This window comes from Bombyx mori, chromosome 14 (assembly GCF_030269925.1).
Source record: "Bombyx mori chromosome 14, ASM3026992v2".
In the NCBI taxonomy this organism is placed as follows: Eukaryota; Metazoa; Arthropoda; class Insecta; order Lepidoptera; family Bombycidae; genus Bombyx; species Bombyx mori.
In genome coordinates, this window is record NC_085120.1 from 10527869 (window position 1) to 10554227 (window position 26359).

The window sequence follows — 26359 nt, forward strand, 5'->3', positions numbered from 1 at the left end:
TATCTGGACTTTCATCGGTACTATCATTGACTGAAAAATCACTCCTTTTTTTTTTTTTTTTTTTCGGGTAGAGGGCCGAACCTCCTACGAGGTCCCCGCGCAAAAGGGGCGCGCGGGGTATGTGAGACTCAACGGTCTGCATGGTGTTGTGAGCAGACCGCGGGCCCAAGGATTTTAGGACCCACCCACTAAACGACTCCCCTGCACTCTTACACCCGACGTCCGATCCCCTCCGAGGTCAGAACCCGGATGAGGTAGGGGGGCTACCGCGGTCAACACTACAACCAGACGGCGCGGCTCACCCCAAGGACGCCCAGCCGACGGAGCCTTCGAGGCGAATCGAAGGCTCTGAAACGTCGGCCGTCTCGGTACGGCAGCCCGTCGGGCCGCCCAGACGGTGCCGCTGGTGTCCCGGAATACCCCGCTGGACCAGAACCAGCCTGCCGGGTCGGGACGCGATACACCGTCGACCGGTCGCTCTATTCACTCCACGGCAGCGCGCTAGAGTGCTGGTAGCGCGCTGCGCGGCCTCACCCCCTCAGGTCGCCCCTTGACCTTCACCGGGGGGAGGCCGCCACCTACAGGGGCCGAGACGTACGGGCGTATTCCCACCTCCGGCCCCCGGCTCGACGGCGACGGATCGGTGCGGAAAAGGAAGAGCTCTCCCTCTCGCTCCGCCGCCTCCTTCTGCGATATGGTGGACTCGCAGAAGTCGAGCATCGCCTTCCAGGGAAAAATCACTCCTATCAGAACTATCAGACGATGTTTTTTTTTAACTTTTGAGATTTTTCTTTTCTCTTGTGCTGTTTTTTTTTGTCATTTTGTTGTTGTTTGCTGTTGTTTCTTTTTTGTGCTTTTTTGTAACAACGTTTTCAAATTTTGTTTATAGGCTTAAGATGTCAAAATCGTAGGCCTGGTGGTTTTTCTTCCTCTATTGCTGACAGACTTCTTTAAATGCGGTATGGGTTCCAACACCTTTGGCAACAAAAATGTTCTAGATGATGTAGAGGGACCAGCTATAGAATCATCGATGGTCGTCATCGGCAATTCGGTATGCGGGTTAGCTTAACTTGGTCACGTCCATCAACGCTCTGGGGTGATGGCGGTTCATTCACAGATTGAGATCTCGGAGTTACAACAAAGAGCTCTTGGCTCAGGCAAGCAGTTATCGGAATCATCATTGAATGGTGCTATTAAATCGCGTGCTGGATTATCAAAAGGTTCTTCTACCTCTGGAAGGTCTTCGTCAATAAAGTCATGATCTTGGAATACGTTTCTGTTAATGGGATATATTCCAGTTGCACGAAAGCCGCTAATGCCCAATTCTGCACGGTGAGCTCTTATATAGGTTTGACCAAATAATTCTGCTATGTCATAATGTTTTATTGCTCGAGCTTGCATTCGTAGGCGTTTGCGAGTTTCTTCAGTCAAGTATTTTTTTAATGGACCCATAAATGTTTTATCAAATGGCTTGAGTGTGGAGGCAGACTCAGCAAGCGAAAACCATATGAAAATTTACCAATGTTTACACAATGTCTTGGTGAAATGTATTCCCTAATAACAAATTGTAATATTGAAACGGTGTTTGTGTTGCGGGACTTCAACGCACATCCTGGTGAGTCTTTTTGCGATGAGCTTATTGGTTTTTGTACTGAGCAAGAATTAATATTTGCAGACATAGAGTATCTTGGTGCATTGTCACAAACTTATACTTTTATTAGTGACTCACATGGGTGCAAGCGTTGGCTTGATCACTGTCTTGTTACACAGTCTGCGTCTAATACAATCCTGGATATTGAGATTATTTATGATTCATTCTGGTCAGACCACTTTCCATTAAAAATTATATGTGATATAAATGTTATACGAGAGAAAAGGTGTGATATTAAAGTTGCTTGTAATGGGATACGTTGGGGAGAAATAAATATAAATGAAATAAATAAATATTTAGATTTATGTAATAGGGAATTGAAGAACCTAGACCTCTTAAAAGATTTTGAATTATGTGCAGATAAATTTTGTGATAATCTACACCATAAAAGTTTGTTAGATAAAATGTATAAAAAAATTGTAAATATATTGAGTAATGCTACCTGTAATAGTAAAGTACCGGGAGGTATTATAGGAAAAAATAGAGGTATAAAGGGTTGGAATAAACATGTAAAAGAATTTCATAAAAAAGCAAGGATTAAGTTTAAATTATGGATGTGGTATGGGCAACCCAGCTGTGGCCCTATTTTTGAGGACATGAGAATAGCTCGTAAAATCTTTAAATCTAGATTAAAATGGTGCATTCAAAACCAAGAAAAAATTGAAATGGACATTTTGGCTTCTCTTCATTCAAAAAAAAGTTTCTCATCATTTTGGAAGAGTACAAAAAAATTTGATAAATCACTAAGTCTTCCAGTTAGCGTGAAGGTGAGAGTGACTACATTCGAATAGCAAATATACCTAGTTAGGTCATAAATTCTGTCACATGTTTAATGTAAAATAATTGAAACAAGTTTATTCATTATGTAACCATTCATATACCAAAATGAACTTAACAAAACATAGATTCTTATGACACTAAAGTTTATTCAAAATGACCTCCGTGATTTTTAATACAGGCCTTCAATCTGCGCGGCCAGTCGTCTATCGCAGCACGAACGAAGTCCATGTCAATATCGGCGGCTGCCTTAATCAAAGATGTCTTAAGTGACTCCAAATTGGGATGAGGCTTTGAGCACGCCTTTTCCTCCAAGTGTTGCCATATCTTGTAATCTAACGGATTCAAATCTGGACTGGAGGAGGGCCAGTCTTCGTGCCGGATGAAATCGATTTCACGCGCCGCCAGCCAGTCTTGTGTGCTCTTTGCTCTATGAGCTGGCGCCGAATCTTGTTGGAATACCCAGTGCCTGTTATCGAACATGGTATGAGAAACAGGTTCCACAAGGTTCGTCAGGACTGTATTTTGATACACAACTGCATTCGTTTTTACACCTTTCTCACAAAAATGTACCTCTGTTAAGCCCCAATAAGAAACTCCCAACCATACCGTGAGCGAGGATGGAAAATGACCTCGTTGGACACGCGGAATACGGTTGCTCGCTTCTTCACTACTGTGTGCGTACACAGTATCATTCTGTTTGTTGTAGCTCTCTTCTACGGTAAAAATTTTTTCATCCGAAAAAAGAATTTCCCGATATTTTTTTCCCGCGTACCGTTTCGACAAAGCGCGGCATCTCTTCAGTCTCAGGTCCATTAGACGAGCATTCAAACAATGTCCTGTTTTTCTTCGATATGCCCGAAGCCCTAAGTCTTCATTTAACACCCTTTTTACCGTGGTTCTGCTTAACCCCATCTGAAGGGCCAACAGTTTCTGCTTACGTTTGGGATTTCTTTGAATTCGCGCCTTCACAGCTTTTATCACTGCTGGAGTCCTAACAGACCGAGGGCGACCACTTCTTGACCTGTCATCTACACTAGAGTCTTCATTGTATCGTTTGATGGTACGATAAACGAATCTTTTGGTTATATTCAAATTTTTCAGTATGTTTGTTTGTTTGTTTGAATTGACGCGTAACCGCAACGATGCAATGCAATAACTGCAACACGGTCATCTTTAGACGTCCACTCCATATTTAAAAATGAGTAAAATTCTAAAAGTATACATTTTTATTTTCATGAACAATTCTAAATTCGAATTCAATAAACTTTTTTGTGGTCAGCATTCTAAAAGAAAAGTTTTTACTGTGTGACAATACTTATGACCTGACTAGGTATTTAAAGATCATTTTAAAGTAATTTCTCCATTAAAGACAGCAGCGTTGAGGAACGGTGCTGAGTTCTGTCAATCAGGTTTGCCAGTTCATTTTACATGTAAAGAAATAAAAACTGTGATAAAGGGTATGAAAAAAGGCAAGTCTCCTGGTAATGATGGGCTCAGCATCGAGCATCTCCAGAATTCTGGTGTTCACCTGCCGAGAGTTTTGACTATGTTGTTCAATTTGTTTGTAGGGCATTCTCACTTACCAAGGGAGATGTGGGACACAATAGTTGTACCTATTGTAAAAAACAGGACAGGAGACATAGCGGACAAGGGAAATTATAGACCAATTTCACTGGCAACCATCATAGCCAAGGTGTTCGACAGCGTGCTTGACTCACATCTCAGTGGATACACTAAACTACATGATACATAGTTTGGATTTTGTGCTGGGCTATCTACTGAGAGTGCCATTTTTGCACTGAAGCATGCTGTCAAATACTACACCGATAGGAAAACACCAGTGTATGCCTGTTTCCTGGACCTATCAAAAGCCTTTGACCTTTTTTCCTATAATATCTTGTGGAAAGCTACTGGGAGAGGGTGTACCTCCTTCATTAGTAAATATATTGTCTCTGTGGTATGAGAAGCAGAGGAACTATGTACGGTAGTCCAACGTACTGTCGGACCCTTACAAACTAGAATGTGGTGTAAGGCAGGGTGGTTTGACCTCCCCGAGGCTCTTTAATATCTATGTAAATAAGCTCAGTAGCACACATGTTGGTTGTCATATAGATGATTTATGTCTTAATAACATTAGCTATGCAGATGACATGGTGCTGCTGAGCCCATCAATATGTGGGTTAAGAAAGTTGCTTTCCATATGTGAATCCTATGCTGAGGATCATGGCCTAAAGTATAACCCTAATAAAAGTGAGCTGTTGGTGTTCAGAGGTGTAAACAAAAGTCCACCTCATGTCCCGCCTCTAATGCTCGGTGGCTTACCTGTACAAAGAGTAACACAGTTCAAATATCTAGGGCATATTGTAAGTGAGGAATTAAAAGATGATATGGACATGGAAAGGGAACGCAGGGCACCGGGGTGGTTTTAGCCGGTAGGAGTCCGGCACGCCCCTCCGCCTTTACCCAGGCGGAGGTAGGCCATGAGGATTTCCCCCCGAAAAAAAAAAAAAAAAAGGACCTCTTTAGTTCGTTGGAAGGTATTTTGGGTTTGAACGGTATTTATTGAGTATTGTTCTGAGGTTTCTTTTGAATGTAAGAAGGTTCTAATGGAATTAAGTTTATGTTGAGGTTTGAAGTTAAAGTTTCCTAAAACTTCTCCTATCTCCTAAGACTCAGATATATTTACTACAGTTAAGTTTATTCGTTTGTTTTCTTTTACTTTAAGTAGGCAATATGCGATTAGGATATCCTTTAATTGAGATTGATCTAAGACAAGACCTTGTTTAACTTCAGGGTTTGAAACGGAACATTCGATTATCATTTTTGATCTAGCAGGTATGGTATAAGTTGGTTCGTTAAAACGGAGTGGTAAATATGTTTTATTTAATTTAAGTTGATATTTAGTATAGTCGATCATGCAGCCGAAATGATTCAGCATATCTGGTCCGATGATGCCGTCATATGGCAGATGAATTTTGTCTATGACGTGGAATTTGTGATTTATTGAGTCACGGGATGAACTATTTAGTTTCATTTTTAATGTGAAATGACCCATTGTCTTTGTAGTGTTTACTTCTGGTTTGATACAATTTAAAGTTATTTGTTCTTCTATAAGTTTGGGGAAATTTTGGAAGCAAGAGTATTTTAACAAACAAATTGCTGAACCTGAATCAATGAGTAAGGAAAGTGGGAGTTCCGATATGGGTGAATCGATTAAGACGTAAGGAACTAATTTTTTTGTAGGATCGACGTTTATTTCGAATATTTTATTGGTTTCTGTTTTATATGACTCAGTGGATTTAGTGGATTTAATAGGCTCAGTGGACTCAGGGGACTCAGTGGACTCAGTGGACTCAGGATACATGTTTGATTTCTTATTATTAGGTGACACTATGGTCTTAGTAAGAGCAGCGTCGAATTTGTTAATATTGTGTGCCTCGCACGACACCGATACGGGCCACCTATTCGTTTTTTGGTTTACCGTTTTCATGTACGTTGTCATTGTTTCCATGTTCGATGTAATTGTTCTCGTAATCGTTTGTGTTATTTTCGTATTCGCATTTATCAACAAAGTTTACGCGTTGTGGTCTGAAACCGGAAGAAGATGGATTTTCGAATTCACGAACACGATTTTTAAATTCTCTCTTTTTGCAATTTTCAATAGTGTCCGGAGGATTTACAGTATTGGCAAAAGCTATTGTTAAAATTATTATTTCGGTTAAAATTATTAGGATTAGGACGATAGATCTGTGGACGATAGAGAGTTTGATTAAAATTATCAATTCTGTTAGATTTAGAAAACCTATTTTCCGTATTTACAGGGCGTTTGTTGGACATGCTTTGTTTAATGCGCTCTTCGGAAATTGCAATATTAATAGCTTCATTAAGAGTTTTGGGAGACCTGCATCTCACAATTGCAGATAACCGCGGATGTAATCCGATAGTAAAATGATGGAGTGCGAGGTCCTCCATTGCCGCTGTACGGCCTGGTAGTTCCTTACTTTTGCAATTTGATAGCGAAATTTCGGTGAGTAATTGTGAGAGGCTATAACGTGTCTGTGTCTAAGGGTGTCCCTGGTATGCTGATGTTACATGAGGCCCAGTCGCGTCACTCCCCAAAAGGTGATCTATGGGTCGAGAGACGGGGCCGAGTCGCACCACTTCTAGACACTTCACCACCGGTAGACAACCGGTGAACAGGAGACTGTGAGAAGGATCTCAGGGCGCCACCACTTACCGCTCTGGAAGACCAATAAATAAAAATAATTACAATATAACACTTGTGTTTAGTCAATACAAATAACACAGTTACAATGGTTATAATAATTTACAAAGATTAAATTAGCGGTTAGGTACAATGTTACATGTGTGTCGTATACCGAACACACGAGAAAGTTATCAACGAAATTAGTTTAAATTAAATTACTAGAAACTATGACGGCTTCACCAATTTAACAAAAAGACGATGAAACTTCCCAGCAACTGGGGTTGCTGGATCCGAGCAAGGCACTTTGAAGATACAAAAATTCTACTTAGAAAGAGTGTAGCTCATTGTAACGACACAGAGTGACTGACATCGAGCCAACGGGGCTCTAGTAAGTATATGTTAGACCGGAAAGTGTTGATAGACGCACTTTTCGGTCTTAGGTAAATTAATTAATATACTAGGTGATATTATAACATTATAGTAGACCTCACAAAATACTGGAAAAGAACGATAGAGTATTCTCATACTGTTGATAAAAGGGAAACCAGTTTCTGTAAAAATGGAATGAATAAAACCTGCCTAATACTCACGGATACCGCAGATCCTGGAAGATTTTAGATGGATTTTGGATTTTAGATTTAATTTGCCACGTGCTCGCAGAGCTCATCAAAAACGGAATTGGATTAATTTTAAAGCATACTACGATATGGTAAAAAGGACACAACTAACAAGCACTCAGCCCCCCCTAAGCCCGATTTGTGCATCTTTAAACGATGACAGGATATCGCCTTACTGCCTCGCTATGAAAGTCCTATTCCATGTTCATTCCATACACAATTACACAGTTTGCAGACACCTCAGAAATCTTCTAGTTTTACGTTCCCGGACAAAAGAACCTAGTTTGACTGATTGTATTTCCGACACAAATTCCGCTGAGACCAGTTCCAATCCTCCAAGAGTTCCTTATACTAATCGTTCAAATACCCCAATTTATCGAGCATCTTCGCCCCTAATCACTCCCAGTATTGACAGTATTCAATCGCCAGTTTCAAGGTATGCGCGAAATAGTCCAGTATCAGATATTTCTACAAATTCTCCTGTGTTAAGAAGAGAATTTAATGATAAATTAAGAAAATACCAAAAACGAAAATCCGCCGAAATTATATCTTTAACAAAAACTATAACAAAAATTAAAAAAGAGAAGGAAATGTATCGCAAAAGATTATTTAGATTAGAACAAATTATAAAGACCAGCCCGAATATTAAATTGCCTACGATCAAGATTAGAAATAATATTAGTCCAGAAAAACAAAAAATACGCAATATAGTAAAAGCATTTACGTTGTAGATGTTTATGGGTTCCAGTAACCACTTAACACCAGGTGGGCTGTGAGCTCATCCAACCTTCTAAGCAATAAAAAAATTAAAAAAGTGTATGGTGTGGCACTATTGCGAATGTGGACATGGAAAAGGTGCACCTCATGGCGTTGGTGGAGTGCTCAAGAGATCAACAGATCATCAAGTCGCATTTGGGAACAATATAACTGATATTGACAGTCTTGTACAAAGATTCAATACAGCAAGCAGTACGAGGAGTTACAATTAAAATTGTTCAAGAGCATGAAATCACTGAAAAAGATAGACTTCTACCAAAGAATCTTAAAGGTTTTCCTACACTCGGCGTCAAAAAATCGCATCTTTTAAAAAGGCAACTTTAAAATACTTTTACTCAAACTTTGTCAATAGTAAGGGTATGGTTGTAATATAGCATTGGAATGGTAATTTAATTGCCTATTAGAAATTAAAAACTTGTGTATGTCTTTTTAAGCCTTTTTATAAAAAAAAACTTAAAGAGGGACAAAGCTACAAAAAATAAAATTAAAAACGTTAAAAAATTACAAATAAGTCCTTAAAATCTAGTTTTTCCTCCCCTTGCCTTAATGACAGCTTCCTTCCGATCCTTCATGGACGTAACGAGGGTCACCACTCTCTCTTGGGGTATGTTCTCCCATTCTTTCGTCACGGCATTCTGGAGCTCTTGGAGAATGGCGGGAGCAGGATCTCGTGCTCGTACGTGTTTCTTTACATCGTTCCAGAAATGCTCGATCGAGTTCAGGTCTGGGCTTCGTGCTGGCCACTGCCTAACAGGAACCTTAGCCTCCAATTAGTCCCACACAGCAAACGCAGCGTGGCAACGGGCGTTATCATGCATTAATATGAACCTATCACCAACAAAACTGGCATACGGGATCACATGGTCTTGTAAGATCTCCGTTATGTACCGCCCAGCACCCAGCATTCAGCGACCCTTGCCCGACCATCGCCAGTCCGAAGACGCATACAAGCTCCGTTTTCCCTTCAACGGATATGCCACCCCAGAACATACAGGAACTAACTACGTATTCGACGGATTCCTTTGTACAATCATGGGTAAAACGCTCTCCTCTTCTTCGGTATACTCTTCTGCGTATACTCTTCTGTCATTGCAGAATAGATATACTCGTTCTGCGAGCTGATCGGAGCTCTTGTTGCACCTCAACAGCATTGCTGAAGCGGTGACGCAACGGCGTGGACACAATGAAGCCGTCGTCTCTTTCTGATGTGCAGCGTTTTCTTCCGGATTCACGTCTTCGGGTATACCCACCAGTCTCACGGAACCGTTGGTATACTTGTCGAACTGAGAATCGGCTAAGGTTCAACTGTCGAGTAACGTCAACCTGTCGCAGTCCTGTTTGCAATAGCGCTATGATTTGAGCGGCTTCTTCAGGGGTTGTATCCATCTTCAGGTATTGTTCTTTGGAGTATGTTGTTCCGGTGTGTTCACTCTAAAGTCTGAATAGTAACTAACCCATTTTTTACCTGGGCATGACCTTTTGTACCCATTTAAGGTAAGAAGTAGCTAAACGCATTTTTGCTCCACTAGTTAATCGACTCTTTAAAACAAAATTTATTAAAATCGCCTTATTACCATCAGCAAGCATTGACAAATCAATCGCAGAAATTAAGTCACTAGTTACCTCTTCATCACCGGTCATTTTAGGCAATAGGCTTACAGCCGTCTTTAAATTAAACTTTTTACCTGACACTGATATTGTGGCAGATTTATCATTTCAAATTTCAAAATTTTATCATAGCATTTGTTTAAATATGAGCATAAAAATTCTTTAGACGGATCTTTAGGTAAAATACTCAAAATATTTTTGAACGACACATACAAGTTCTTAGCTTCTGAAATATTATTCTCTAAATTACTACCTATTCTTGTTGAAGGACCTAACTTAGAAATAGAATCCGTGCAATGTTTTCATTGCTTATAAATATCTGATAATTTTAATTCTATACTCATAATCTAATTCAATAAGTAGGTATTACCGATTACGACTTACTTGTTGGTCACTCTTACAACTTGGTTTCTGGGTCCTCATGCTCTCTGATTTCCCTGCGACGTCGGTAGCTTACACGCGCGAGAACTCGTTGCAAAGCGTCACTACTCAGCTGTTTCTGAATCCAGTTGGTGTGGCATCGCTTGTACAGGCAGAAGAATCCGATCAACACCGCCAGCAGCATACATACGCATATTATGGACAAAAAAATATTGTTCGTCTGAAGGAGTTCCGCCGTCGCTTGTGCGTGGTTGCTCCCGGCTGCAGACTGCGCAATGACCACTTCTTCTTTGCTTTGCGTTGTACGTTCTTGGTTGGTGTTCTACGTCGATATCCCAAAAATCGCGAGAATCCTGATGCCAATGCAATATCCAAAATCAATCAATATCCCGAAGTCTTGAAGATTGAGAAATATTGTAGTAGGTGCATGTAGCTATAGAGTAGACAGCTACCTAGCATGGTCGCCATGTGGTGTGGTCTGGTCACGATAGATTAGAAGAGTTGAAATAATACGTCCATTTAGTTTGAAGGACCGGTTTATTGTGTAAAAAGGTATAATTCGTTACAAGACAGTAGTGCTGAAGAAGCACTTTACATAAGGCTGTTTCCATACTTGAAAGGTTACACACTACTCCAGATGCTAGATACCGTAATGTTACAGCTAGTCTTGTTTGAGGTAAAATTGGCTGTCGAAAATTTGTTGCTCTTTTAGCTATTGACGTATCAATTAACTCTAAAAGATGTTCGAAATCACTTTTTGACGTCCTCATAAAGTTAATAAAGGATCTATTTGCCAACGTAAGACCACTTATCTTTTTGCATTTCGCACCCACCACTTCTTTTTTCTTCTTTTTTTATAGAAAAAAAACATTATAAGGTACGCAGATCACAACAACACTACTTCCTCGGGCAACATTTTAATGTAGACTTGCGTTTGGATGGAAAGTATGGCTGTAAACGTTGTTGCTAGCAACTCTGATGTTGAGAAACTTTGGTATTTAGAAACAGTTGTTTACAATGAATACGGTGATTTATTCCAACATGTTTACCATCGACGGCACCGATAATATTAAGAAAGTTAGTACGCTCGTGAAACTGATCAGCAATTTTATACCCACCTTCTTCATTTTTTTCTGCCATGTACAGAGGTTGCAATGCTTCCCATATCGATTGGCTGTTGTTGAATTTACAATATTCCAAAGCGTTGTGGCTCCAATTTGATATTCAAAAGATCATGTTATGAAACTTGCACCAGTTGCTAAATACCTGTAAATAAAAGAATGCAAATTTTTAGTGATACAACGTTGTTGGAAAAATTTAAGAGCATGTTTTTCGAGGGAGCTTCGTTGTCAAAAAGACGTAAAATTAGGGCAAGCTGCACCTAAACGAAAACAATACGTGTTCTTCAATAAGTTACTATTTTTGGTGCCTCTTATGTAGCCAAGGGAGCGAAACCTCAAGTAACGTGACATCGCTTGACGAAGAAGCATTAGTGAGAGCGATTCTTCTACAGCAATAACACGACCAAGACAAGAAAAGAAGAAGAATAAAAGTTACGAAGAATCTTTAATTAGACACTACCAGACCCAGACAATTATTTCGTGTTATCTTTGGTTCCATTATTAAAGTCAATTACACCAGATCAGAAAATCGATTACGATGTTGTACAGCCTAAAATATTATACCCAATCTTCTAGTAACTATAATAATTATAATTCTGCATTCTTCCTCAACCACAACAACCTTATATATTATCCCAAAAAATAATATCCCCAGCCCAACCAGCACCAGCTCGTATAGTTCCTCAGCCAATAATGTCTACACCCAACCACAGTTTCAACCACCACCACCGCCGCCACCCCGTGTACTTTCACAGCAATGTTTCAATCCTTCTGCGCTCTCTACATCTACTTCAATATATTTATGATAATATATCTCCCCCGCGGTCGAACGAAACTGTGCAATCATATGTGTCAACTCTGTTTGTGTTACTCTGTAGATGATTCTGATATTGCAAATGTTTATGCCTCTGAATCGAAAGATTTTTTCGTCACATACACGGCAAACTTACGAATCTGCCTTTTTTGGTAAAATCGGTATTTAAAAATAATGGAAAACCGCGTATCATGTACACAATTAGACGAATTGCTGGATTATTTAGTTGCGCATCCACATCTCGTTAAGGGCATCAGTTTAGGAGCCAGATCCAAAGAAGCCATTGCTCAGGAATGGGATAATTTGGCTTCGAAATTAAATGTCCACGGATTGGGTGCTACAAAAACTAGCCAACAATGGAAGCGGGTGAGTTTTAATATAGAATTAATATCACAAATTGTTAGTAGCCTTAGTTCGTGTTCGTTCACTTAAATGCATGATGATGTTTGAATCTTTACATTCATAGTACCGGGCTGACCTTAAGCACAAGGTCAAAGCCAAAGCTGCAGAACGGAAAAGGAATGCTTATGGTACTGGTGGTGGACCTGCGAGCCAGGACGATATAAACAAAATTGAAAAAAAAAAATTTTGCTATAATAAGTGACGCATAGCACAGGGTACCTGCAATAACTGTGAGTAATAATTGTAATTATGTAATGCTAAACACCAATAACGTTTTTATTGTAATTAATGCTTAATCATAATAGTTATTTACGTCATGTAATTATAATTATTAACGTGAAAGTTTAACTTTAAAAACAAAGGTTTATGTCACTTTATTTTAGACCACTATTGTTCCTAAGGAACCCCTATCGTCGGGATTGGCTGTCACTTCCGAAGATCAGGGTATAACCCAGGAAATAGTAGTTTGGTGTGTGGCGCATTTACGTTGTAGATGTTTATGGGCTCCAGTAACCACCTAACACCAGGTGGGCTGTCAGCTCGTCCACATATCAAAGCAATAAAAAAAAAAGGTAAAATTAATCCCATTTGATGAACTAATTATTTTTGTAACATTAACAATAAATAAATTTCAGATTCACCACCTCCCGCCTCAACGCCAGATCTATCCCATTTACTCAATTCTCCATCCTAGAGAAGACAAACACGTGTTTGTTAGTTATTTTTAAACTTTTATAATTATTACGCCAGTTTAATATTATTGCCATTGCATTTTGTATCTGGATTTGGATCATTAACCGTCCTACCGTCAAAGATTACGTAAAGAATATTCGCAGGTTTGATTTTAAATAAAAGACCATGTTTTATATATATATCACTTTTAATACGCAGGGCGTCTTATCCACGCGGCATAGGCCACGACACAACTTCAAATGAAATGAATTAGTTGTATAGTTTTTCCAGTAATAGTTTGTAAAACAGATGCTGCTCACGCTGAGATGATCCCGTCAACGCTATAACAGCCAATCAACGATATTATAGGTAAGATGCTGATATACTTGATAAAGTAGTGGTTAATAGATTTGCTAGACTTTGCCAAAGTAGGCTGAGTTTATTTTTGATGACTTGATTTTTTTTTATTTCATAGATGGGTGAACGAGCTCACAGTCCACCTGGTGTTAAGTGGTTACTGGAGCCCACAGACATCTACAACACAAGTTCTAAGGTCTCAGTATAGTTACAATGGCTGCCCCATCTTTCAAACCGAAACGCAATACTGCTTCACGGCAGAAAAAGGCAGGGTGGTGGTACCTACCCGTGCGGACTCATAAGAGGTCCTACCAGCGATCATTCGTAAGCGCGTGGCCTCTGCGTGGTGCCGGCTCCGGGACAGCCCGAACAGACTCCTGGCCGTGGATAGGGAGTCGCTATTGCTGCCCTATACTGAGGCACTGGAATAAGTCCATGTTGGCTCAAGACCGGCCATGGTCAATGTAAAATAAATAAAATGAACTGCTTTTTTTAAGAAAGATTTTGTATTACTAACACTTCATATGGAATTTAATTCTGAAATAAAAATTTATTATTATTATTATTATTAATACATAAATATTTGTTTTATAGTTAACCCAGTTTCTCGTCGACCAAGAAGTCACCTTAGAAAAAGCTTCATTGCGAATACCAACCAGGCTGAAATTTAGTAAGTTGTTTGTATTCCATAGCCAAGCACTCTTTGCACTCACTCACTACAATCAGAATAATAACCAATCATTATTTTATCTATAGGACAACAAACAAGAGTAGACTTGTCCTGGGTTATAGAGCTGGAAAAAAGCCCGTGGAAGCTGAAGGGAAACTGGCTGATGCAGCTTTAATTTTAGCAGAGGCTGCCCGTACGCAAATCAACGCTGCACAACTTCGAGCTGAAGTAAATGTATCTCAGCATAAAATGTTCGAAAAATTAATCAACAGCATTGAAAATCTTGGTAAAAATAAATAAATTAATATTGTTTTATTATTGTATATTTTTAGCAAATTCCAAAATGGTATGTCACCCTAAGTACGAAATAGGAATTGTTATTTAAAAATAATGAAGAAATTCTAAATTTTTATAATTATGTTTTACTTTAGGCAGGTACCATAGTAAATTTTATGAAACTCAGATTTCCGTAGATTATATAATCTACGGAAACAAAACAACTCTCGACTTCGTCAGTAGTCGAGTATATTATTTTTCTATATTATCTATTTCTATATTATATTTCTTATGGTGTACACACGTTTGTAAAATTAGTGCGGAAAAATGAATTCTCGAAAACAGCAAAAAAACAGAGTTAATAATTTGTTAAGAAAATGTACCTTTGTGTGATGCAAGAACCAACTGTTATATATTGCAATTATTGGTAATATATCATATTATCTATTTTTACGCATTTTGTATTTTTGCCGCGTAGCAACACTATTTTTGACAGTAGTAGGTCAAGATGGCGACCAGACCGAGCTATCTTCGTGTCGTTCAGATAAATAATTTCTTTTAAATAGTTTAATATACATAAAATGTGAAAAATACTACGTAAATCAGTTGACGTATATGTAAATTGTGTTTTAATTTATTTTTCAAGTGTTCAAATCATAAAGGAAGGTTATGACAGACTTCAGACAAAAGTGCTGAGTCCACTCCAAAGCTTCGATTATTGTGTTGAGTATCCTCAACATAGTTGCTTGGTGTGGATTTTACTTTTTCTTTTTTCTTGAGTTTGGATATTTTTTTTATGTTTGCTTCTCTTACTTTTAAGCATTATATAACTACGTCATTATTTATTTATTTCTTTTAGAGTGATAATTTTCACCTATGTCGAACCTTCCATCTGTAACGACATCATTTATTCTTGATCAAGTTTCGAATTCCGCTGTACCATCTCCTCGTTTTTTCCTTTGAACCATCTAGTGCTTTTCAATCTCCTCAAATAAGTACTCCTAATTTGATTCGTAAATCTAGAATAATCTAGATCAATGAAGAGAATTCAACGAACAAAACCACATAATCAGCCGCGACACTCAGTAAGAAAAAAGCAACTAAATTTGAACTTCAAGTGGACTACTGGACGTTTTCAGCATCGCGCTGATATAGAAAATGACAAGTTTTTTGTTGTAAATATATCAAAATACAGATGCCACTAGTGACATCTCCTGATACTTATTTATAATAACTAATCTGTTTCATTATCTGATTTATTAAAGCTGTGTCATTCGCTTCCCGTCACAGTTTGAATCACGTTGTTTTATTTTAGGTTATGGGCCCAGACTCATAAAGAATCATAATCAGTGAATTGATTGTTAGAATTACCAGTGTGATGAACAATATTTTTGCTAATAGTGTTCTAAAATATCAAAATCGTGCGTGAGTGGCAGTCATGGCATCTAGCTCCAATTATTTAATTAGCGTGCCTAAGCTAAGAGGACGCGAGAACTTTAGTGAGTGGTGTTTTGCGGCAGAGAACTTTCTAGTATTAGGAGGAATGGTAGGGTGCATTAAACCAGAACCCGGTGAGCCCCCAGCAGCTGCAGATGACGCTAAAACAAAAGCAAAACTGATCCTTACCATCGACCCGACTCTTTACATTCACATAAAAAGTGTCAATAAATACATCGAAAGAATTGTGGGATAAATTAAAGATGCTGTTTGATGACTATGGATACACGAGGAAAATCAACCTATTGAGGAATCTGATATCTATCTATTAGATTAGAAAATTGCACATCGATGCCGTCGTATGTAACGCAAATTGTTGAAGCGGGTCAGAAGCTACAAGGTACGGGTTTTACATAAATGACGAATGGATCGGTTCTATCATGTTGGATGGATTATCTGAAAAGTATATGCCTATGATAATGGCGATCGAACATTCGGGCATCATTATTACAACGGACGCCATTAAAGGGAAGTTGATGGACATGGAACCGGAAGATAGTGATGTGAATAATGCGTTTGCAAGTTTCAAGAATAAATCGGTTCATTATTCAAAAAAGGTGAAGTCTATGCGATCTATGGTCGGTAAAGATGGTGGAAATCAAAGTACTCAAATGTCGTCATCTGTTAAGGATAAACCAAATGTCAAATGTTATGGTTGTAAACAATATGGCCACATTCGCAATCAGTGTACAAATACAAATATACAAAAATCTTGGAAGATTTCGCAAGATTCAGAAAGTAAAACTAAAACAATTAATGCATTCAGTGCTGTGTTCTTTAATGGAACATTTGATAAGGGTGATTGGTATATAGATTCAGGTGCAAGTTCACATTTAACGTGTAACATGGGTTGGCTAAAGGATGTTTGTTATTCTGGTTATACCAAACAGATAATGATTGCCAATCAAAGTACAGTTTCCGTAGAATGTTGTGGAGCCGTAAACGTAACTACGTCAACCGCTGAAAACGATTACAACATAACAGTAGAAAAAGTTTTGTGTGTAGTTGGCCACAAATTTATTATCAGTGAGCCGACTAGTAAAACAGGGCAATAAGGTGCGTTTCACAGGCAAAGGGTGCGAAATATTTAATAAAAAAAACACTTTGGTTGCTACTGCATCACTTATAAATGGTGTTTATAAATTGAATACTTAATAATAAACTTAACCGGCTTCTCAATAACTGCATTCGATTTATTTATAATCTTCGGAAATACGATCACGTATCTTCTTATCGCTCCCAACTCAAATGGCTCCCCATTCGTCAACGCCGTAGCTTGCGTGCTCTCAGTACTCTTTACTCTTTGTTGCACTCCCCAAATCCACCTGCTTATTTTACTACTTCCTTTCAATACTTAGGGTCTGACCACAGCCGAAACTTCGTTCATCTCACTACCTTCTTCTTCGCTGTCCTCCACATAGTTCTGACTTTTTACATTCTTCATTCACTATTCGGTCTATTCTTCTATGGAATGCGCTCCCACTCAAAATAGGGTCGGCCACTACACGTGAAGCGTTTAAGACGAAGGTTCGAGAACTGTTTCTCAGAGAGTTAGGAGAGTCATCTAATTGATAATATTTGTTTATATATGTTTTTATATGTATATGTTTATGATATATATATATATATTTATATATATGTCTATATATTTATGTTTATGTATTTATTTAAGTACGAGTATTTGTATCTATAAATATTATGTATGTTATATATACACATATGTTTAAGTAATATCACCTTCACACTACACCTACCAAGCTTCATCTCTGCACTCCCCTAAGGTAGGCTGTTAGAGAATGCCTATGGCATTAAGTCCGCCTTTATACTTTCCAGTATAAGAAGTTATAAATAAAAAAATCTTCTACTAGTTTGGTGGCAGCAGCAATTTAGTCTGCAACAGTCTGGTATCGTCGATTGGGAGATGTGAATAGCTTCAATATGAATAAAATGCCTAGTGATGTGGAAGGAGGTCAGAGATACAGAGACGGCAAACATTAGCAAGTCAAATTGCATTGTATGCTGCGAAGGAAACCAGAGCCGGTTACCTTTTGCTCATAAAGGAAATAGAAGTAATAAGCTGTTGGGTGTAATACATACTGATATTTAATTTTGTGGTCCAATGGAAAATATATCACTTGGTGGATTAAGGTATTTCATTATTTTTGTTGATGATTATAGTCGTATGACACAAGTTTATTTTTTAAAAAGTAAAGATGAGGCTTTGCAGAGTTTCATAGGTTATAAAGCTAAAGTTGAGAATTTATTGTCAAAGATAATTAAAACTCTAAGAAACGATGAAAGTTATTTAAAGAATTCAGGTATTAATCATCAAAAAGCTAATTCATATACACCAGAACAAAATGGACTCTGTGAGAGGATGAACCGAACAATTGTACAAAATAGAATTGTGAAAACTGGATTAAACAACCGCACACCATATGAGGTATGGACAGGTACTAAGCCAAACCTGAGTCACTTAAGAATATTGGGAAGCGCTGTTATGAAACACATTCCTAAAGAAAAAAGACAGAAATGGGACAAAAAGTCTGAATAATGCATACTTATAGGCTATCCTGAGGATGTTAAGGGATACCGTATATACAATCCTGCAACACAGAGCATCACAACAAGTCGAGATGTTATATTTATAGAAGAAAATAACTTTGATGAACAGAAGGTAATTGAAATAAAAGTAAATGATTTAAGTAATAAATCATTGTCATCTTCAGTGGGAGATTTGCCGGACACCAGTAGAGAGGATTCATTAACATCAGCTGAAAATTGCTACTGACTTGGATGAAACCTATGTACCATCTTCTGAGAATGAGGAGTCCTTGAAATTAGAAAAAATGTATTTTTCTGAGAACATTACCGAAAAGGCACAGAAAGCAACCTGACAGATATGGATATATGTGTACAGAAGAATGTAACAATCCGGTCAAAGATGAATTGACATTAGAAGAGGCACTGGAAGTACCAGAAAAAGAGCACTGGGAACAGGCTATCAAAGAAGAGCTGAAAAGTTTTGAAGACAACAAGGCATGGAATATTGTTGACGTTCCTGTAAGTAGCAACATTGTAAAGTGCAAGTGGGTTCTTAACCCTTAAATGGACGATTTTTGTTTCACGTTTTAAAAAAATATATTTGTGTAATAGACATGTATTACTGTCTAGGAAAAATGAGTAAAAAAATCTAGACATGAATTTACTATACTTTTTTTTGCAATAATGTGAGTGTTGTTTGTAAACTACATTGCGCATTCATTGAGATTTTGCAAGTATGGGTAAAATAAGAGTGGATATTCAGTCTCATTCGAGTAGTCACAGTGGATGCGCGTGCCGCACGTCGTTCAGTCGGAGTCGTGTTTTGTCTACTTACGAGTTAGTGAAGTACCCTGCATTAATTGTGATTATAGTGTATTTAAATAGGGCTACTCCTAGAAACAGGAGTCCCTACAAAAATAATGTATAGTCACCCAACGTCCCAAAAACCAACAACGTCACAACCCACAATGATGCCATCAACACCCAAACCATCAAGTTATGCCAACGTAACGTCTTCAACATGTTTTCCAAAAAAAGATCAAGCCATAATATTGGATTCTATTGACGGAATAACCCTTAAAGAGTATCTTGTTGCCTTATCAGCTATAACACCAGCCGCAAACATTCGTTTTATATCACGCATATCGAATGCTAGAATATGCATTTATTTAGACTCTAAGAAAACGGCCGATAACTTAATCGATAAAAAAGTAAAAGTTAACATAAAATCCAACGCACTCGAAATAAAACCGTTAATTACAAGAAATAAAAGAATCGTCCTATCTAACGTCTGTCCAGTCATCCCTAATCATATTATAGAACAAAAATTTGAAGAACTACGCATAAAGATTATGTCACCTATAACCTTCATGAAAATTGGTGTGAGTGACCCAGGCTTCTCACACATTTTGAGTTTTAGGCGACAACTTTTTATTAGTCCCGAGGACGAAATTCACCTACCAGAATCTTTTCAAGTAACATTCGAAGGAACCAACTATTGGATTTATACTTCTACCGAAGCTTTGAAATGTTTTTCTTGTAATTCATTAGGTCATTTAGCCAAGAATTGCACACAAAATGAACAAAACTTAGAAAAAGAAACTGACAATGAAATAACTGAATCTTTCAATGAGTTACAAGGTTTCTCCTTACCGACCCCATTAAAAGGAAAAAAACGAATTCACTCTCCTACCTTAACCGAATCTTCAAAAACTGGAATCAATGAAGAACTACAAAATGATGAATCAGATAAGATGGAATTTGAGACTGATGAAACAGGAAGCAATATCTCAATAGAAGATAATGTTGATATAAACAAGACAACACAAAAAAAAATTAAAGAAAACTGACACCCGGACTAATGAGGAAATTTGGGACAATATTCGTAAAAATATGACAGATTTAAAAGAATATTCCTTCCCTATCAATTTAGACCAATTTATCAGTTTATTGGAAAACTCAAGTGGAAAACAAAATGTTAGAGAATTAGTATTTTCATATACAGATAATGTTAAAGATCTCATAAAAATGTGCAACAAATTACATAGTAAAATGAACAAAAGTTTAAAAAATAGATGTTCGCGCCTGTCTAAGAAACTACATGAATTGCTAAACCCTAACCCTATCTTGATGTCAGACAGAGATGAATAAGAAACTTTATTTTCACACAAATAAGAAATAATTTATACACACAACAACAATATATATTTATACACACTTTAACAAACTATATACTAAAATAAATAATATAAATTTCTATATCTGATTAGAATGGATATTTTGCAGTGGAATATCAATGGCTATTTTAAGAGACTTGAAAATATTAAATTATTGGTAAATCATACATGGCCAACATGTATCTGTTTTCAAGAAACTAATTTTAGCTCCAACTATTACGCTTTTATGTCAGGATATGAAAAGTTTTATAGAAATCGAACACAGAGTGGTAGGGCTAGTGGTGGAGTAGTTATTTATATTAAACCTCATACAATTCCTGAGGAAATAAAATTAAACACAAACCTTGAAGCAATAGCAATAAAAATTAAATTTCCATTTTCAATTACAATGTGTAACATATATATACCGAATAGTCATCGATTAGATAAACAAGAATTTAATAAGCTCATTGAGCAACTACCAAAACCCTATATAATTTTAGGTGATTTTAACAGCCATCATTTTTATTGGGGCTCGAACAAATGTGATAGTAGAGGTAAAATAATAGCAGAATGGCTCGATGAAAATGATAATGTTGCTTTATTAAATAATGGACAACCCACCCATTTTGATAGTAATACTGGTCGCACTAGTAATATAGACCTCTCAATGGCTTCACAAAATATAATTTCATATTTTGAATGGAATGCCTTAGATGATTTATATGATAGTGACCATTTTCCGATTTTAATTAAATCTCAAATCTCTAATGATAATGTCCCAGAAAATATTAAAGTACCACAAAAATGGAAGACTGATAAAGCCAATTGGATTAATAAATATATTACAGAATTACCTGCTTTAAATATAGATACGCCTAAATATTCTGTCAATGAATACCTTGAAAAATTTACTGAAGTTATTCTTAAAGCAGCACAAAAATCTATACCTAAAACGTTCGGGATATTAAGAAAAAATAACTTACCTTGGTGGACAGATGAATGTAAAACTGCAACTAAAGAAACTAAAAAAGCATTTAAACTGTTTAAGCGATATGCCAGAAATGAACCTAATTCAAATTACAAAATTGATTATAAAAAAAAACGAGCTTATTGCAGAAGACTAGTTAAAGAAAATAGAAAAAAATATTGGAAAAATTGGGTCTCATCTATAAATAATAATACTCTTGTGGGTGATATATGGAAAAAGATACAAAAACTTAGTTATCGAAACACTAAATTTAATAATATAGTTCTAGAAAAAAATAATGGATCATTTACATCTAATCCTATGGAAATTTCTAACTTATTGGCGAAAACATTTGCAACAAATTCTAGCTCTGAAAATTATGATCCAAAATTTCTTGATAAAAAGAACTATCAAGAGACATATTCAAACTTTAATATTACTGAAAACTCTAACCCAATTAATGATGACATAACGTTACATGAATTGATACAAGTAATTACTCAAGCCAAAAACTCCAGCCCTGGACCAGATAATATACCAAACATTATAATTAAGCATTTACCTGCGAGGGCATTAGAATATTTACTTCAACTTTATAATTTTGTATATAAAAAACAAGTATTCCCAGACAGTTGGAGAGAAGCTTTGGTTATTCCAATTTTAAAACCAGGCAAAATACCAAGTTTGCAATCCAGCTATAGACCCATATCTTTGACATGCAATATGTGTAAAATACTGGAAAAAATAATCAGCAAAAGAATCAGGTGGTATGTGGAAACCAATAAATATCTTTCAGCGTTTCAGTATGGTTTTCGGCAATACAGATCAACAACTGACTGTTTGATCAATATTGAAAGTGAAATACTCGATAGTTTTGCAAATAGTAATTATTCAGTGGTAGTAGCCTTAGATATCGAAAAGGCATATGAAATGGTGTGGAAGCACAGAGTTCTGAAGTTATTACAGAATATTAACATTGTTGGCAATACCTTAGCTTTTGTCAGGAACTTTCTTTCAAGTAGAACAATGAAAGTCAGAATTAACGACTACATGTCTGATCCTGTCCCTATAGAAAATGGGCTACCCCAAGGTTCAGTATTAAGTGTTATTTTATTTTTAGTGGCCATAAATGACGTTCTTAATAATATTGAAAAACCAGTGAAGGGTTTCCTATTTGCCGATGACCTTACAATAATTTGTAGTGGCGGAACATTATGCCCTACCTTGAAGCTTATTCAAAATACACTTAATAATTTACAGGAATGGTCAGAAAGAGTTGGATTTAAATGTTCTAAAACAAAAACGGAGGTTATGATATTTACAAATAAAAGAAAAATATTTAGAAACACACAATTAACCTTAAATAATCATAGTATTTAAAAATTTTAGGTTTGATATTTGATAAAAAACTGTCATGGAATACACACATAAATAACCTTAAATCAGAATGTTATAAAAGACTAAATATAATAAAGGCCTTATCAACCACTGGATGGGGGTCAGAAAAAAGTTGCTTAATTAATATATAACGTACTCTGATCAGGCAGAAAATAGATTATGGCTGCATTATTTATGATTCCGCCAAAAAACGAACACTAAATTCCTTAGAAAGTATCCAAAATACTGCTCTTCGTCTAAGTATTGGTGGTTTTAGAACAAGCCCCATTAAATGTATCCTAGTTGAAGCTGGTGAAATGCCATTAGAATTTAGAAGGAAACAACTTATACTTACATATGAGTCGACTATTATCAAAGCCGGCAATGTGACTTTTGGACAATTATTGGTAAATCAGAAAAACGAATTATTGACTTTGTATTCCATTGGCAGTCACAAAACTCTTCTGATCGACATCTTAGATAAATAACAGGTTAAGTATTAACCGTATTCTTTGAAGTTGACGATTATATTCAAATCAATCTGTATTGACATATCAATAACATTTTTTTGTCCAAATGCACAGATTGCCACCTTTGATAATAGACGACTCATATGTAACAAATATATTAACTCAACCTGAAAATCCCACCTACCATTATTACACTAGAGTAACAGCAGTTGACACTGAATATGAACTCCAACCTAATTTATCTCAACCCTTACGAATCAGAGCAGTCAAATACTTAGATGAATTAAATCTTAAAATTCCAAAATTATTTACAAAAAACTGCTTACTTCTGGTCCATGGGAAAACTTAGAATTGCCAGTTAACCTTGAATTAGCCAACTATAAAAAAGGTGATACCCCTCAGTGTATATATAAAAACTTATTTTGTGAAATTAATGATAGATATAGAGGTTACAAAATTTATTACACAGATGGTTCTGTAAAAGATGGACATTCAGGTTGTTCAGTAGTATACTAGAAAAGTTTTCTTCAAAGTGACATTTGACATTAACTTATTTTCAATGCATAAAAATATTGGATAGTGCCAACATTAAAAAAAGTACAAAATTCATTCAGAAATAAGAACTAGTTGTCAAAATTAACAAAAAATTAAAAGAAGGTCAATTTTATCTGTGATGTTTAGTAAATTATTTAAAAAGATTACCATTTAAAAAGAAATACGATTCTGAAAATAATGTGCGATATCGAGCGAGACTTGTGGCTAAAGGTTGTTCACAAAGATATGGTGAGGACTACAGTGAAACTTTCTCTCCTGTGGTGCGGCATATAGCACTTAGATTATTATTTGCATTATCAGTGCAGATGAATCTGAAAGTGATTCATCTTGATATGAAAACTGCCTTCTTGAATGGAGATCTGTCTGAGACTATATACATGCAAAAACCTGCAGGCTATGTCTGTAAAGATGATAAAAATGTTCTTAAATTAAACAAAGCTATATATGGTCTCAAGCAGGCTTCTCGAGCAAGATTTGTCATTTTCTTTTTTCCGTTTTTATTGTACGCGAATTATAAAATTTCCAAAAATAAAAATTTTATACGTGCAATCCTCGCGAGTTTATTTATTAAGTCCCTTACCCATCATAATCCTGCAGTTCACTACATATATTGGTCCATTACGGCCGAAGAAAAGAAATTCTATGAACGATAATAAACAGGCCGAGGCGAAGCCGGCGAGCGACATTGAAAGAGCGAAAACTTAAATAAAAAAAAATATATCGGCAAGGCAGGAAGCAGTGCAAACAACGGCGAAGAGGAACTCAGACAGGCAAGCTAAATCAGGGATTTTGGCGAGAAGACATGAGGGCGATAAAGATCCTGGTTTCAACTATGTCTCTTGAAGAACACAGGCATAAGGTTTATATTTTTTTTAATAAGTAAACAAGATCACTTTTTTTAGGAGTGATGCTTTGACAATTCCATTGAAGAATTTTGACCATCATTTGGTAATGAGTAATTGCAGAAACTAATAAGGCAGTGTTGGACGATGTATAATCATTCGTTTGACTAAGAAATTTTGAAAGAGAAATAATTGAATCAATTACTCATTACCAATGGGTTTTCATTTTCTTTGTTCATTAATGAACATCCATTAGAGGGTTGGAGAATATTAAAATCCCTTAAGATTTCTTGTTGAGCTGATTTCTCATATCCTTTGCTAAGTGTAGGTGGAGACTTTGGTTTAATAAAAACAGTTTTTTTTTATGAAGTACTTTTTATAGCTTTAGGTGAAGAATGTTGATGCTGGATTGAAAAAGTATTAAGAGTGATTGAGCAATGCATCTGTATAAGAAATTCGAGAGACAGATGGATGTAACTTTGAAGCTTCTAAGTAGGAAATACAGCTTTTAGCCATTGATTCCTTTATAGCTCTTTGTCTAATAAAACCAGAAATGAACTCAGAGCGTATATTACGCAGGAGCGCTCCGTCCGACACGGCGACTCGCTCGCTTCTGAGCTCGAGAGACAACAACGGAGCGTTTTTATAGCAAGGTATCGTGGTGTAGCAAACCTACATTAATGTCATTCATTCTAAATCATTCACTAGGTCTTAAACCAGTCATAATTTTCATTCACAAAATTCGCTTCCATCGCTGTGCCTGTAAAAACCTTTGTACTTTCTATAAATATCAATAAACACCCAGTAATAGTGATAGTGTTTATATTTCACAAGAACCACAAAACCTACAGTCCACTCAGTTATCCACAACAAACATGGTCCTTACGAGCCGTAAATAAGTGAAATACAAGAAGTGCAACGACACGTGGTTTTCAACATTCGTGCCACGAGTTATCACACTACTCGCACGAATTGGTACAGCAGCGATTCTGCCGCTTCGAAGCTGCTTCTGGTGGATCATACTTGGGCCAATCGAGCATTCATTTGTTGGACCAACAACCTCAATCAGCATCAAGAAAGAAGCAAAGCGGTCGGCCATTTTGTCTTGTTCGACAATACATACATTTTAGGTGTAAACAAGACAAAGTGCACCTGTGCATCTCGTCAAGTTGGCTTCGTTCGTCTTTCGTCGCGCTCGAGGTAATTCGGAGGCCGCCGGGAGTGACCGAGAAGAAAAAGGAAGGCGACGACACCAACTTCACATCAAACGAGTAACATTTGCACCAATTTTTTTTCTATATTTATTCGTCCTATGAACGAACAAAACGGAACAACTCTGCTCACTATTTCCGTTTCGATTCGTTTTCGTTGTCAAAAACGTGACACGAACAACGCTAAATTCGCCATTTTGTGTTCTTGTTAATTCTTGTCGAGTCAATCGTTCATCTTTGCATAGAAATTGTGTTATTTTATTTAATTTTAACAACATTGTTCGGAATCTGGCTTCATCATGGGAAAAAGTGATACTGAAGACGATAATCTTATCACGACGAAAGAAAGAAGAGCATATAAGCAGCAATTTATTACTGGTGGTAGGACCTGTTGTGAGTCCGCG

General features: G+C 36.8%; 1 long non-coding RNA gene across 7 annotated transcripts; it reads left to right on the top strand.

Moving 5' to 3' along the window:
* The first annotated feature begins 2573 nt into the window (after positions 1-2573).
* Positions 2574-26242, top strand: LOC105842632 (probable RNA-directed DNA polymerase from transposon BS). Of its 7 annotated transcripts, none has more exons than XR_009974885.1 (6): positions 2574-12322; positions 12423-12588; positions 12742-12930; positions 13340-13399; positions 13982-14057; positions 14144-26242. It is a non-coding gene; the product is annotated as a probable RNA-directed DNA polymerase from transposon BS (long non-coding RNA). The 7 variants fall into 6 exon arrangements; XR_009974886.1 differs by having other exon boundaries at positions 12760-12930; XR_009974887.1 differs by having other exon boundaries at positions 12423-13071.
* Positions 26243-26359: the final 117 nt, after the last annotated feature.